Raw genomic sequence first — 15,620 nt, forward strand, 5'->3', positions numbered from 1 at the left:
TTCAAGATAATTAGGGAGTCCATAGACTTTTGATATCAAAAGAAAAGAACTAGGTTTTTGTTAAATTTACTCTTTATTGTAAGCCACTTTTCATTGAAAGCTGAGGAATTGGATTTGGGCAAGTCTAAGTAAAATCAGTAAACTCAGTATTGCTTTCAGTCCCTTCAGTATTGTCCCATAAAACTGATATTTTTCTTCCTCACTTCTTCTATAATTGCTTCTCACTTTCAGAAAAAATTGGAGTAGGGAGAGGTACATACATGCCCCATAGCAGTAGTATAGTAGAAGAAGGTGGTAACACACACTGACATCCCCTGAAATGCTGTGTGCTGAGTAACCTTCAGTCATTATCACCCTTTTGTGTAGTATCTACTTGGCTGTCCAAGTTTACATCTGACCAGATGTTGTGCTGTCTGCTTTGCATCTTGGAGACCCCTGTCAGGGTGCTGGCTCCTAATCTAAATGGTGTAGCATAGTTCTGGGAACAAATAATGGAAGGGCCACTCTGTGTGTGGGTGGCACCACCTGAAAGACTTGCAGCTTGGATGGAGCAAAAGGGAAAGGGAGGCTTGCTGCCTATTACCCGCCTCACCATGGAATATTTCTCTTCTGCTGTGCCCCTCCATCATGGCAGCCTGCCTTGAAGTCAGATAACTATGGATGAAACCTCTACAAACTCTGAGCCGAGATAAAACTTTCCTCCTTTAGCTTTTAGTGTCAGATATTTCATCTTAACACTGAAAGAAAAGCAAATAAGACAACCTGTGTGATCAATTTAAATGAAGCAACTGTCTGATAAAATAATAGATTTAAGTAGCACTCAGAGTATTTTGACACAATGGGTAAAATTTCTAGTGTATCATAAAAAATTATCTGTTATATTTAAAGCCTAAATATAGAGAACCAAAAATGCAAGGAGAGTATGGACCGAATAAACACATTGATTCACACCTCACAATGTCAATTAACCCAAAAATTTGGTTTATTTATTTGGTATGTGAGACAGTAAAATAATCATATCTTTCTTAAGACAGTTAAGATAATCATATCTCTCTTAATTAAGCTTTTTTTGGTTAAACTATATGAAGGCAAAACTCAATGATAAATCCCCTCCTCAAAAGTCTCATTTCTACTGTGTCCCCTTTACTGCAGCCCAATTTCTGAATCTATAATCTAAGAGTAGAAAGGACAGGGAGATGTGGCAGATGAGAGAGGAAGAAATGTCCTAAATGTCTGAGTCCTGAATGCTGAGTCCTGAATGTCAGCATTCAGGTCTGCCCAGCTGATATAGTAAATATCTGATGTCCAACTCCAGTCCCCTCACTCTCTCCAAATGACATTTGTTCAGGGATTCACGAACCACTGCTGTCCATTCAGAGAAACAAAACAAAACAAAAAATGTCTACATCAGCAACTGCATTTATTCCAAGGGGAGATGTCTGATAACACAGGTTCGGTATTCTGCCATAGTATTAGGCCACTGGAGGACTAGGGAGATGCTGATTCTAACCTTTCTCTGCTCTCCTCTCTTGTTTCTCCAAAGTATGCTTTGGTTAAACATTTTGGGTGCATTACAGGCAATGAATGCATGTGAACTGGCATGCTTGCTACTGAAAATTTTCATCAGATAAAATCTTAGGAATAGATGTATTTGGTAAAAGAGTAGAGAAAGTTAAGAGCTTTGATGAAACTATAAATATATATATATATATATATATACTATTTATATATTTATTGTATTATATGTTATATATTGCTTATATATTTATACAGCTATTTGTGATTTTATGTTGTTATTCTTTCTAAATTTGCATTTTTATTTTGCTTTGCAACTGTTGTTAATTAGAGAAGAAAGAATTTTATGCTATTTTTCCCCAAATGAGACCTTCATCTATGGTTTCTTCCTAATCAAATGGCCACTAGTGTGGCTTTTTAAAATTTGATTCATGTTTCTTCTTCAGTCTTTTACTTAGATGTTTATTTTTTTCTGTCTTCTTTTGGTACTGGTGTTGAAGCCAGGGTTTCTCTAACATTGAGCTATATATCTAACCCTATTTATTTTGTCCAGGCTGGAACATATGATTTTCCTGCTTTGCTTTTTGAGTTTCTGGAATTAAAAATGTGCTAACCACACTTGGCTCTAGCCTGTCCTTTGTAACATTGGAAATACTTAGGGATTCAGAAATATTGTATTCTTGCCTTGTAGTATTCTAGATTTTATTACTCTCCGGATTCCAATTTTCTCCTTTATTAATTCTCATCACTTATGTATTATTTTATTTTAAAGAGATTAGATTTTTAAAGTATGATCATATTATTTATTAAAATTTTATTAGTGGAATAATATGTGACCAACTTTCTTAGTTTTCTATAGGAATTTTGCAAAGATATAAAGTCTCTAGTGAGGCATATCCTGATTTAGAGATTAGAATATTTGCTGTACTTTTTAAAAATCAACTTCATTGTATTTTTTTTCTAAGCTTTTGTATAATTCATATGCCCCACACCCTCAGTGGTAATAGAGATTATTTTAAAATATGGTTTGAACATACCCAATTTGAGCAGAAATTTGCATCAGTTTTTGGAACCTCATTTTCAAACATAGCCATGGGAGGAAAGGTCGGACCTGAGAAGGCTTATGTTTTCTTTTTTTTTTCCTCGTACCAGGGATCGAACTCACAACCGCCTGCTTGCAAGGCAGGTGCTTATGCCGCTGAGCTAAATCTCCAGCCCTAAGAGAAGGCTTATGTTTATTTTGATCTAAACTGCTGCTTGCTGATCATCTAATCCCATTGTTCTGGAGCTGATTCACTTTTTGTAGTTCATATTCTCACTAGTGTTTGCAATTTTATACATTTAAAAGCCAAGTTTTTAAAAAAATCTTTGTGTACTACAAACATGTGCTAATAAAAAAAGAGGGAAAATAAGTATAAACATAAATCCTTCCTGTTTAAAATTAAAATACAGCAGTAAACTTTTAAAAATTTTTTAATTTTTATTTTGAAATGACTACAATCAAATAAGAAAAAATACAAAGACAACAACAATAACAACAACAAAAAACCAAAATGGGGTCACTCAAAACAAAAGAATGGACATAGGACCTGATTGAAAACCACAAAAGAAAGTGATCTATAGTGGTTACCATGATGTCTCTTGTTATCTTCAATAGAATTGCCCATATCATCAGGTACGATAAAATTGAACATAGCAGTACAGAACAAAATCAATAAAAACAAAATATTAGAGACATTATATGACTTCAAAAGAGGCTAATAGTCAAACCAGAATGGGTATCATAGTGAATGTTACTGTCTTCAGAGTAGTTGCCTATACTCTCAGATTTGATACTATCAAAAATAACAGCTTCGAATAAAAATCAGTCAAGACAAGACAGTGATTGAACAAAACAGATTCAAATAAAATCAGTCAAAACAAGGCAGTGACTGGCAATACAGGGTTTCAGATTAAGTTGACAGGCAATTAACAGTGGTCACCGTAGTATATCCTGCAATTTTTCAAGTAGCTGTCTATGCCCTCAAATCCAGTACAAGTAGACAAATTGGAACACAATATAACCCAACTAAACAGAGTGATGAAAGCAATATGGGTTTCAAATCATGATACAAGATTAACAATGTCCTCTGCCTTTCTCTATTTAGACAATTCCTCCCCTTTCACTTTCCCAAGTTACGTTGTACATTTAATACAACAGTAATTTGTAACCAAAAATTCTACTTATATTAATGTCTTGTAATAACCAGTGACTTGCCATAACAAATTATTATGAGTTTGGTGACTTTAAAGAACAGTTTTATTGTCTCATAGTTCTGAAAGCTGGAAGTCCAAAGTCAAGATAGCAGTGGGGCCATAGCTCTTCTGGAAACTCTAAAGGAGATTCCTATCAGCTTGTAACATTTCACTAATAAATATCTGCTATCTGCTTCCAGAGACTGCTTCTGTGATTTCTGCCATGTGCATGCTTTTTTTCGTTTCCTCTATGAATAGACTTCCCTCATTGGATTTTGAGATGCCTGAATCCAGTGTGAGCTTATCTCCACCTTTGAACATATGTATGCAAGGACCTAGATCCGAATGAGTTTTTGTTCTGGGTTTTTTTTTTTTTTCAGTAGATACGAAGTATAGAGGACACTATGCAATTCATGATATAATTCGGATTTGCAAAAGAGAAGGATAATGTATAGAAAAAAGGTGAAAAGAATCACAGAATTCTGAATCTAAATGTATTTATATACAACAAAAATAAAATACCTTTCCTTCCAAAATATCTATAGGCTCAGCGCAGATGTAGATTTAACTTATTAAACACTGCTAATAACAAGAGCAAAAATAATTGCAGAAAAGGGATAGTAGGACATAAATGGAATACAGAATAGGTATATATTCTGCTTTAGATGACTGGAATTTGCAATTTATTTGGTTTGCTTTCATGTTTGTTTGCTTCTTTAGGACAAAGAATATACCTCATTTTTCTTTGCCTAGTTAAAATTTTATACTCTTTAATAGTTCAAGGATTTTAATTAAATATTTATATCAAGAAATGCAAAATATAGTGGGACACATATAATGCAGTCTCAAATAAGAAAAGGTACACATTTGAATGGTTTCCAGGTGAAGAAATTCTAACTCAAATTAACTTAATAATAAAATCTTTTACTATTATTTTAAAATTCTCATTACCAAAAACAAAGAAGTAGAACAAGTTTTGAGACTAATAGAAAGAGTTAGTGATTTCATCAAAAGTTTGTATTCTTTCTTCTCTCTCCTCTGTTATCTGCAGGGAACTTGCATTTGAAGGCTGGTTTCCCCTTGTGTCGGCAGATAACTGCCATGAGCAATTGATATAGAGCTCTTAGAAACTTCATATATCTTCTTTTGCAGGTGAGGGAAATTGTTCCAAAAGAAATGAATTATTTGGTTTAAATACACATTAATTTATGAATTCAAAAGTGTTTGTTTAAAGGCAATAGTGTCCTGAGCTCTGGGATTGGAATGATGAAATCAAATAGATAAAACTTTTTGGCTCCGTTAAAGATTACATTTTAATAGGTGAATCCATTTCTCTAGATAGATCCACTTGGAGACTTAAAAAATCCTTGATGGTGTTTTAATAAATTTTATTTATGTAATTTAATTTTATTTATATAATTTATATAAATTACATGAAAATTATAAGAAACATTTTAATAGCTATCAACATTTTCAGATGGTTTGAATTCTATTTTGTAAAACTTCATATTAATGGACTTAAAATTATAGTTATTCCTTGATTTAAGAACAAACAAGTGGTTGATTCATTATTTCCCACCAAGGGACACAATACAAGTATAAGGCATCCATGGAAGTCTTTTTCATAGTAACAATGACATGAGCTCATTCTGTCATACCACACATGATAAATAATTTGACGGGAAAAATAAGTTTGTTCTCCAGTGCATTATCACCTGGCTAACTGAAGCCTTCCAACAAACTAACACATGCAGAGACAAAATCAACAGACATGTTCTCAGATCATATAGGTTAAAGAAGCAATAGCATATTTGTTTTTGTTTTGTTTTTATAGCAATGTTAGTTCACCTTCACACATCTATGATCTTATGTGACAGCTCATTATTCTCTTTACCAAAGAAATCACCACAAAGAAACATTGAAGTTACTATGTCTACTTTAATTTTTTATGTGGCTGAAAAGATCATTTGCCATACAAGAGTAAGAACTGAGTTTGGAGTTAGATGATATTGTTTCAAATTGTGGGTGCAATATTTTCTATGCATGTGATTTTTGGAAAGGCATGGAAGCTATCAGAACTTTAAATAATCAGACACTTAATTTAGAAAACAGAAATTGTTTATATTAAGATAATATGTAATTAATATATAGTAAAAAGAGCTCAAAGCTTAGAATTTTGAGGGTATTCCATGAATCTTAGTATGGCTGAAATTTTAATATATATTGTAAAGAACCCCCAAATTCACTTCTTTCTTTCTTTCTTTCTTTCTTTTTTTTTCTATTTCTTTCTTTTCCCTCCCTCCCTTTCTTCTTTCTGTCTTTTCTTTGTACTGAAAATGGAACCCTGAAGCTTTGCCTTGAGTTACACCATCACAACCTTGAAATATTTTTTCCTTTGAGACAAGTTCTCACTAAGTCACTACATTGTCCAGGTGGGGCTCAGACTTGCAATCTCTTGACTCAGGCTGCCAGAGTCAAGAACCTCTGCCACTTATGCCAGGCTGATTACAAGCATATGCCACCACTGTTTGGAAGTTCAACTTTAAATCAGCTCACAAATCTCCCATCCATTCTTGGAAAGCATTAACCTCTTTCCACCCAAAGTTCACTATTTTGCTAAAGCGCACCCTGGCCCATTCTTCCATTTACTTTTTGCCCAGGTTACTCCTACTTAGCTGGTGGTTTAAGTTTTTGTGTTCAGGTCTCAATTTTTGCTTTCCACTCAAAATTAGACTTTACTATTATAATGTACTACTACTATTAGTATAATAGACTATACTATTATAATGTCAGATCACCCATTTTTTTATATTATCAGCTAGACTTTGTCATAACTAGAAACATATTTACACTTTATTTTCTCTACTAGTCTTAAATTTCTTGAGGTCAGAAACTCTATTTTATTATTGTTGTATCCTTGGTGTTTCTTTTGCCCAGAACCTGGAAAATTCTCAGGAAGAACTGATAAATAAATTAAACCTTCAACATCTTGATTTTCTCCTCTGTAAATAATGGATAGTAGTCACAGGGTCATTGTAATCAGTATCAGTTAATATGTATTTTACAAATAGTAGTCTAGTTGTAAGAACCTGCGTCACCTCTATTGTTATATTGTTATGTCCTGTTTTATCTCAATCTCCCCCTTATTGTTTCAAAAAAAATTATTTAGTCATTTCTTATGTTTGTCTTAATTAAAGAAAAAATTCAAAAAATTAGGATATATAAATAGTAACTCTTTTCAATTTCCTATTAACTTGTTTTGAAGTCCTGTAGTACTCCCACGATCTTGTTTTGACTGATTAGACTCTGTTCCATTCTATATGATAGTATCAAGTTTGAAGAAATAGGCAACTACTTTGAAGACAATAAGATTCACTAAGATACCCATTCTGGTTTGACTATTGTCTTCTTTGGAAGTCCTGTAATGTTTACAATGCCTAAGTTCTATTGGTCTTGTTCTCTACTGTTTTGTCCAACTTTATAATATCTAATAAGATAGACAATTCTTTTTAAGGAAACAAGGGACAACGTTGATAACCATTATTGATAAACTTGTACTCTGTTCTACACCATGTGCTATGTCTATCCTTGGTATTGACTGACAGCTTTGTTTTGCCATATTTGACTGTATTCTCCCCCCCCCCAAAGAAAGTAATAAGCACTAAGGAGTAATAAAATCCAAGATGTGTAAATTTTGTTGTAAAAAAGAGAGGGGAAAAAAAAAGAAAAAGAAAAAGAGCTCTAACGGATATAACAGCAAGTGTGTTTGGGGGTGTTAAATAGCTGACTTTATCAATGTTCTTGGAACATTGAACACAGCTGTTTGCAGTCTCCCTGTTTGAATGTCCACCTTGTGTTCTTTGATACTGTGATTTGAGGAACTATTTTCAAGAAGATAGTGTGTAATCTACTAGCAGGTGATTTCTTACTGTTATGTTTTTTTGTTTTGTTTTGTTTTGTTTTGTAGTTCTGTATTGCGTGTACCCTTACGCTGCTTTGGTTTGTTTTGTGTTTTTCTCTTTTTCCTCTTAAATTAAAAAAAAAAAAAAAAAAAAAAAAAAAAGAACCTGTGTCACAGGGAAGAAGATCCCAAGGACTCAGCTCGTAGTGAGGAGTAAAAAGTTTATTTCCATGCGCATGGGGTCCCCCAGGCAAACAAGTGCGTAGGGCCCCGAGGGGGAATTGTGCAGGGTTTTTAAGGACGCAAACGGGAGGCAAGCGAGTTTACAGAAGCAGATTGCATTGGTTAATTTTGAGCAGGATAGGACTTGGCAGAAGTTGATTGGAGGGGTTTGGGGTTGAGTAACCATGGAGACTGGGGGTCCTAGCCCAGTCACTATGTGCCCAGAACAGAACAGTTACTTGTCTTACTTATCTCGTTGAGACAGAACAACCTTGCAGGTGCATTCTTTCTTTTTTTTTTTCTCTGCTCTGATAGCTCTGGGGAGTTAGGCATTTCTTTCTGCTCTGCTCTGATAGCTCTGGGGAGTTAGGGAGTTAACCCTTTTATTCCCCGCTCTGGGGAGTTAGGGAGTGAAACATTCTTTGCTGCTTTTTATAACTCGGGGAGGGGGTTATAGCAGGCGGGTCAACTCTCACATAGTATGTTGTTATATAAGTAAATCCAGTTATCATTACTAATAAACTAGTGTCTAGACATTAAATGTTAAGAAAGATATTTTACAAACAGACTTCTATAATATTACAGAAACACATACAATATACTGGATGGTTTATAATGAAAAAAGCATTAGCTTTGAGGTGGCCTTGCCAAATATGCAAATGTCCTTGCCTACTGCAGGCCTGACTTGTAGTAGGTAATGATGCAGCTGGAGGAAGTGCTTTGCGGTGGCATGAAATACTAGTTCACCTGTGACGGGTGGACTTAGCATGTACGGCAGGCAACAAGGTTAGCTGCACTCACAAAACAGATGGTACTCTAATTCAACAAAACAAACACACCAGCTACTTATGAAAGAATGAATTCAGCAAAGTCAGACTATTTACTTTTGAGGGGCAATTACTGGCTGAGTTTTCAGTAATTTGGCTTGTCACTCCCACATCTGTTGCTTATACTGTTGTACCACTTAGCTTCTGATGACAAATTGAACAAGATCAGAGCTAGAGCATGATAACTAATAAATATCTCCATGAGTAAAATCATTTCACATCTAATGCAGGGCAATGGCCTTACAGTATGCAGTTTCCTGGTACTAATGTTTCCATATTTTTTCTACTTTTACACAGTTCTTTCATTCTTGAAAGAGTCCTAATTTTATCTACCTCTTCTTGGAAACACATTAATGGTAATATCCTATTTATAAAAGGAACCTTAAAAGAAACACGTGTGTAATACAATTACGAGAATGTCTGATACATGTTTTCTGATGTAGGACTCTCTATCACAGTCATATCTGTAATGAGACTGAAAAAACACATTGAAACAAATACAAAATGATTTGGCTCTGCCTTCTGCTTGGCCCATCTGCTGTTATTTTTTTTCTCCTACTGGCAAAATGTTACACAATATTTCAAGTTAGCATCTCGTGGGCAGTTACACAACAGAAAAGATACACTATATTAATGTTTCATTTATTTATTGTCTTAACTCTGTCTCGTTTTTTTCCTCTAAGTTAACAGTAAAATTAAGTAGATCATTGTGCTTTAGTGCTGCTTCCTTCATCCTTTATTTGAAAACTGGTTTATGCATGTAGTTTTACTTTATACTCTTTAGCGAATAAATTGAAGTTCAGCTCCATGAATGGAAAACTGATATATAGCATAATAAAAAGTGTGGGTTGATTTTAGGTAGGATTAGCTCAGGGATCAAACTAGGACATGTGCCATGCACTGAATTAAGATTTTTAAAATAATTGACTCCTGTGTGAAAGAGACTTTCAATAGCATTCCAACTGAGGATAAACCTGGCTATTGAAAATAAAATCTACAGTATGATAAAAAGAAAAAATCTACAGTAATAAAATAAAATCTACAGTATGATAAAAGATAAAAATATATGATTTCATCATGCATTTCTTATTTGTTCATTCAGTAAAACCTGAATGACCTCAGGCCTTGTGTAAAACGGGGTTCCATGAACTTTAACATCCAGGCTCCCACGACTCTTATTTCTAATGTGCTTTGTTGTAGATAGCTTGCTTAGTGCTTCCAAAATACACACAGTTGTTTCTTGGAATCTCTAAGAAAGAGTTTATATAGGCGCTGAATAAATTCCTTCATATTCTTCGCATTAATGTTTTGCTAAAGATTCAGCGTGCAAATGCAGTCAATGGAGAAGCACTGCCCTGCCTTAACCACGAAGTGAGAACTTCTGTGAGCGCTGAGACCTGGCAGGGCCCCTTAGCCTTCCCTGACACTTGGCCAGAGCCACATGATTACATTTTCCACTCCTCACCTCTCACACAAATGTTGCTCCTAATGCCTACTTTGTATTCAAAACGATGAAGACCTCTGAATTAACACTTAGTGTTTTTCCCTAAGAGTTCTTTGTATTGAGGATCCTTTTAGCTTCTTCCAGTTGCAGCTCTAAGTCAAATCTATTTCTAGAACTGTAAGAAGAACATTATTCAGCACAAATTGAGCAGGGCCTGTATTGACTGCTAGGTGAGAAATGAAAAAAGAAAAAAAAAAAAAGAAGAAAAGAAAAAGAATGCAACTTAACCCTTGCCTTCTGTAAGCCCTCAGTTTAAAAAAGAGAGAGACAGAGAGAGAGAGAGAAAGTTAGGAATTGTTGTAGATTTCATGGGAATGACTAATTTGAGATATTACAGGTTCTGAGATTCTCAGAGGAACTGACAGGGGAGATCTAGTTGGTCTCTTACTGGGTGTATGAAAGGGCTAACTTGAATTTTTTGGCACATGTAGGAAGAAGTTAAGGGCACAGGGCAACACAAAGCATTCTCAAGTGTTCTGGGCCCTTTGGGATATAGTGAAAAGTTCTGTGTGTCTAAGACATTAAGTATCGGCAGAGATTTTGATTGCCAAACTGAGGCTTGTGGACTTTATCTTGTTAGACAGAGGATGGCCTTTAGAAACTTTAATGAAGGATCTGATGCATTATTCACATGGTAAAGAGTCTGTCAGACTGAGGTTATCTCTGAATCCACAAGTTGTAATTAAAGAAACTGAAACTGAACTGAACCTATTTGTTGTAACTGACTTTACAAAGCCAAACAACTGAGCTGATGTTAGCTAATCAGAAACAATCAAACAGCCCATAGGTTATACAACCATGGCCTTTCCAAAGAGCTGTACTAAACTAGGGGAATGTCTAAAGGTAGCTCATCAGGTAATTTCTTTGCCACACCTCTGTGTTCATCCTATGAAAGCTTTCACTGTTTCAGCTGCTAAAGTAATGCCCTTGACACTCTTTTGGTTTGGTGTTTTCTGTTTTATTAATAGCTCTTTACTCAAGCTATTAAGTTGGTCTCCTCCAATGCTCTTCTTTGAACAATTTTGTGTTAAGACATAACTTTGAAAGCGCTCTATGAAATGGATTGGAACAGACAAAAATGTTGCCCTGAGGATGATTTTGGACGTTTTTGGAATAATCCAGGCCACAGGTAGGAAGACCTGAATTAACAATGGAGATGAGCTAGGGAAAGTTTTGGGATGATCTGGGCTTGAATGACAAAGGGAAATCGAGGAATCAGTGTGGCATGTAATATTCAAGCACAGGCTATCATATGAAAATGCTGCATACCGAATCACAGTTTTCATTCAGTTTTAAAAACACCAAGTTCCTATTAATAACATTTTAAACCACATCTAAGCCCTAGGGACAAGTCCTCTATTTCTGTGAATACATTGCCTTACACGAGAGACAGGATTTTGTGGATGTGATTTCATAAAAGCGTTTGGGATGGGTGCCTATCAAGGACTACCAGGTGTGCTCAGTGTAATTATAAGAATCCTTAGATTAGGGCAGCCTGAGTTCACAGTCAGAGAGAGGAGTAAGACAAATGTGTCGTGGGGATGGAGACAAAGAACGCAGATAGCCTGTATACTCTGGAAACGGTAAGGAAATAGATTGCTTTATTTATTTCTAGACCTGGAAATATAGTTTTGCAGACACCTTGATATTAGCCCATTGGACCCATTTGAAATTTCTGGCTTTCCAAGCTATTTGTGTTATTCAGATATGCACAAAGGCTATCAGAGCATCTTAACTGGGAGAATGTCAATACTTTCCTTCTGTGTGACAAACCATAAGATTCTTATAATTAAATAATGTTTTTATTTATATTTCAGATAACTTGAAGAAGAGCTGGACTGCTCCAGGTAGACAGCCAGCCCTCTAAGGTTTGGACAGGAGCATCTGCCTGGGGCCCTTGCTGATTGCCACATGTTTACTCACCAGTTCCTCGGCCTGAGTGTGCTAGCCCTATTGCTTGAAATGGCTACTAAATCTGTTTCGGGGACATTTGACCCATGGCACTCTGCTCCTGTGTTATGGTTTATACACTGTCAACTTGAGAAGTTCAGGAGTTCTAAGTGACTCAGCAGGGCACCAGGGTCCTCATTTTGTAAATACCCTGACCTGTGCAACGGAGGGCACAGAGACAGTGTGGGTGTGACACGTGCCCTGGGAGTGGGTGGTGGCAGCCTATTTACAACATAAGGGAGGAAAAGAGCCTTGTTCTCTCCTCCTTTGCTCTTGTTGTTTTTGCTGTCTTCTGCCTCCTTGAAGTTTTGCCCCTGTGCCCTCCCACCCTCCTTCGGAGCTAGCTGATCATAGACTGAAACCTCCACCAACTGTGAGCTAAATAAATCTTTTCTACCTTAATTTTGTGTGTCAGGTATTCTGTCTCAGCAAGGAGAGAAAAGTAAAGAAGATATGTTGTTTCTGTATCTTTGATTCTAACTCTCACTCTTTCTAGGCTTTTTTCCTTCTCAATATACTACCAGTTTTGGTTCTGTCACAAAGCTCTATAAAGTTGATCAATATATATCATTCTCAAGGGGTCATCCATCCATGAAACAAACACAATTGTTGTCTTTTGGCCAGAATTTGGGCGTTGGTCTTTATCTTCTTAATGCATAAACAGGCTGGAGGCATCTCAGCATCAGAGTAACCATGGTCACTTAACCTCCCTGCCAGGGAACACAATATACATGATTTCCTAATAACCTTTTCTTTCCTCACAGGGCTTCATGTCTGACTTGAGCGTGAGACTCATACTTATTTCAGGTATTCGGGTGTGAGGAGAATGAGAAGATGAAAAATGTTTTTGTTATAAGGCTCTGGGTATCATTGATATTTAAAAGACTCTCTAGAGATAAGCCATATTATGAATGATAAGTAATTGAAGGAGAGCATTAGAAATGAAAGCCTATGTAGTCTGCAGAGGAGGAGCTGGGCAGATCTGGGGTGCCCTCACTGGCCTCTCTGCGTGTCTGGAGGACTCTGGATATCTGCGCCCAGACTGCTGGAGTTCCCCCAGGCTTCCAGGTGCAGTGAAGGAGAGAGGTGGGTTTGAGGCTTCCACATCAGCCTCCCCATTCCCGGCTTCACTTGGAGACCTGCTGAGCTCCCCATAGGTGGGCTGGCTCACACTACCAGCCTAGCCCAGCCTGTTTAGCTGCCGCGCCTGGCCATAGGTCTGCAGAGGAGGAGCTGGGCAGATCTGGGGTGCCCTCACCGGTCTCTCTGCGTGTCTGGAGGACTCTGGATATCTGCACCCAGACTGCTGGAGTTCCCCCAGGCTTCCAGGTGCAGTGAAGGAGAGAGGTGGGTTTGAGGCTTCCACATCAACCTCCCCATTCCGGCTTCACTTGGAGACCTGCTCAGCTCCCGATAGGTGGGCTGGCCCACACTACCAGCCTAGACCAGCCTGTTTAGCTGCCGCGCCTGGCCATTGGTCTGCAGAGGAGGAGCTGGGCAGATTTGGGGTGCCTGCATCGGCCTCTCCATGTGTCTGGAGGACTGTGGATATCTCTGCAACCAGGGAGGGTCCACAGGTTCCTGAAGCACTGCGGCCTGCGGTGAGTACCCTAACCCGGCTGCGATTGAAGAACTGTGGAGCTTCCAAGGGGCAGGTGGGCGCACAGTGTCCCTGAGGCCCAGCTTGTCTGGAACTGCGGAGTTCTGAGCAGGCAGAGGAGGGCCACTGGTTCTGTAGGCCTAATGGCTTGGGGTAGCGCGGCGCCAGAGTCTCAGTAGCTCCAAACATAGAAGGGGATTTTCCACAGATACTGAGGAAGCTTTCAAATAACACTTGAAACACAGAAATATAGGAAAATGACAAAACGAAAGACCAAATTACAACCTCAAACCTCCAGCCCATCTCAAGAAACCCTAGGAGCAATGTATATAGAAGAAAATATATCCCATCCACCTCATATATCGGACACAATAGCCACTGAAATTGACAAGCAACTCCAGGAAGCTTTAAAGAAATTCAAACTCGAAATAATCTCCCAGATAAAAGAAGAAATGATAAAAGAAATGAAAGAGATTCTAAATATATCTAAAGAAAACACAGATAAAAAATTGGAGGAACTAAACAAAAAGATAGAATCCCTAGACGAGCAATATAAGAAACAAACAGAATACATAATGCAGATGCACAGAGATATACAGGAAATAAAAAACTCCACTGAAAGTTGTAAAAACCGCCTTAATGAAAGTGAAGATAGAATTTCAGACCTTGAAGACAGGATTGCAGCTAGTGAACAGGAAAGGAAAGATCTTTTGAAAATAACAAGGAACCAGGAAACAACAATTCAACAACTGCAAGACGATGCAAAGAAGAATAACATAAGAATGATAGGGATTAATGAAAGAGAGGGAGACAACATGAAGGATGTCAGGAGGATATTTAGAGAAATAATAGCTGAAAATTTCCCAAGCATGAGATCAGAAACTGACATCAGGATCAGTGAAGCATATAGAACTCCAAACAGTCATAACCAAAATAAAACTACACCCAGACATATAATAATCACCATCCCAGAAATCCAACACAAGAATAGATTATTAAAAGCTGTCAGAGAGAAAAGACAGATCACTTATAAAGGAAAACCTATCAGAATCACAGCAGACTTCTCAGCACAAACGATAAAGTCAAGAAGAGCATGGAGTGAAGTATTCCAGATCCTAAAGCAAAATGATTTCCAACCAAGACTGATATATCCTGCAAAACTATCATTCAAAATAGATGGTGCAATACGATACTTCCATGACAAAGAACAGCTGAAGAACTTCATGAACACCAAACCAACCCTGCAAAAAATATTGAAAGACAGTTTAGATACACAAAGGAAAAAACCACTAAGCAAAGCAAATAATTAAACAGAACAGAAAGATAAAGATGCAACAGCAGAGAGATAACATTCCTACAATTAACCAGCATTTAACAGTAATAACCATTAATGTAAATGGTCTCAATGCACCAATCAAAAGAAACAGACTAGCAGAATGGATCAAGAAACAAAATCCAACCATATGCTGTTTACAGGAAACCCATCTAACCCAGAAAGATACTCACAGACTGAAAGTCAAAGGATGGAAAACAATTCTTCATGCAGCAGGAATCCAAAAAAAGGCAGGAGTAGCCATTCTGTTTGCAGACAACGTGAACTTTAAACCAACAATGACCATAAAGGACAAAGACGGTCACTACATACTCGTAAGGGGAAAACTCCAAGAGGAAGAGATAACTATCTTAAATATATACGCACCAAACTCCAGAGCACCCAGTTATATAAAACAATTATTAACAGAAATGAAAACTCAAATTATCAGTAACACAATTGTAACAGGAGACCTTAATACACCACTGACACCAAGGGACAGATCAACCAGACAGAAAATGAGCAAAGAAATAACAGAACTGAATCACACCTGT

The 15,620-nt window shown here is 37.0% G+C and overlaps 1 long non-coding RNA gene across 1 annotated transcript in view; it reads left to right on the forward strand.

Annotated features, from left to right (window-relative positions):
- Positions 1 to 12,556, forward strand: part of LOC134470415 (uncharacterized) — an 85,090-nt gene extending 72,534 nt beyond the window's left edge. The window contains exons 2-3 of the long non-coding RNA XR_010039258.1: positions 11,173 to 11,333; positions 12,022 to 12,556. This is a non-coding gene — a long non-coding RNA (uncharacterized LOC134470415). The remainder of the gene's footprint in view (positions 1 to 11,172; positions 11,334 to 12,021) is intronic.
- Positions 12,557 to 15,620: the final 3,064 nt, after the last annotated feature.

This window comes from Cavia porcellus, unplaced genomic scaffold (assembly GCF_034190915.1).
Source record: "Cavia porcellus strain 051 isolate PalLab524CR breed Dunkin Hartley unplaced genomic scaffold, mCavPor4.1 scaffold_1, whole genome shotgun sequence".
NCBI classification, from domain to species: Eukaryota; Metazoa; Chordata; class Mammalia; order Rodentia; family Caviidae; genus Cavia; species Cavia porcellus.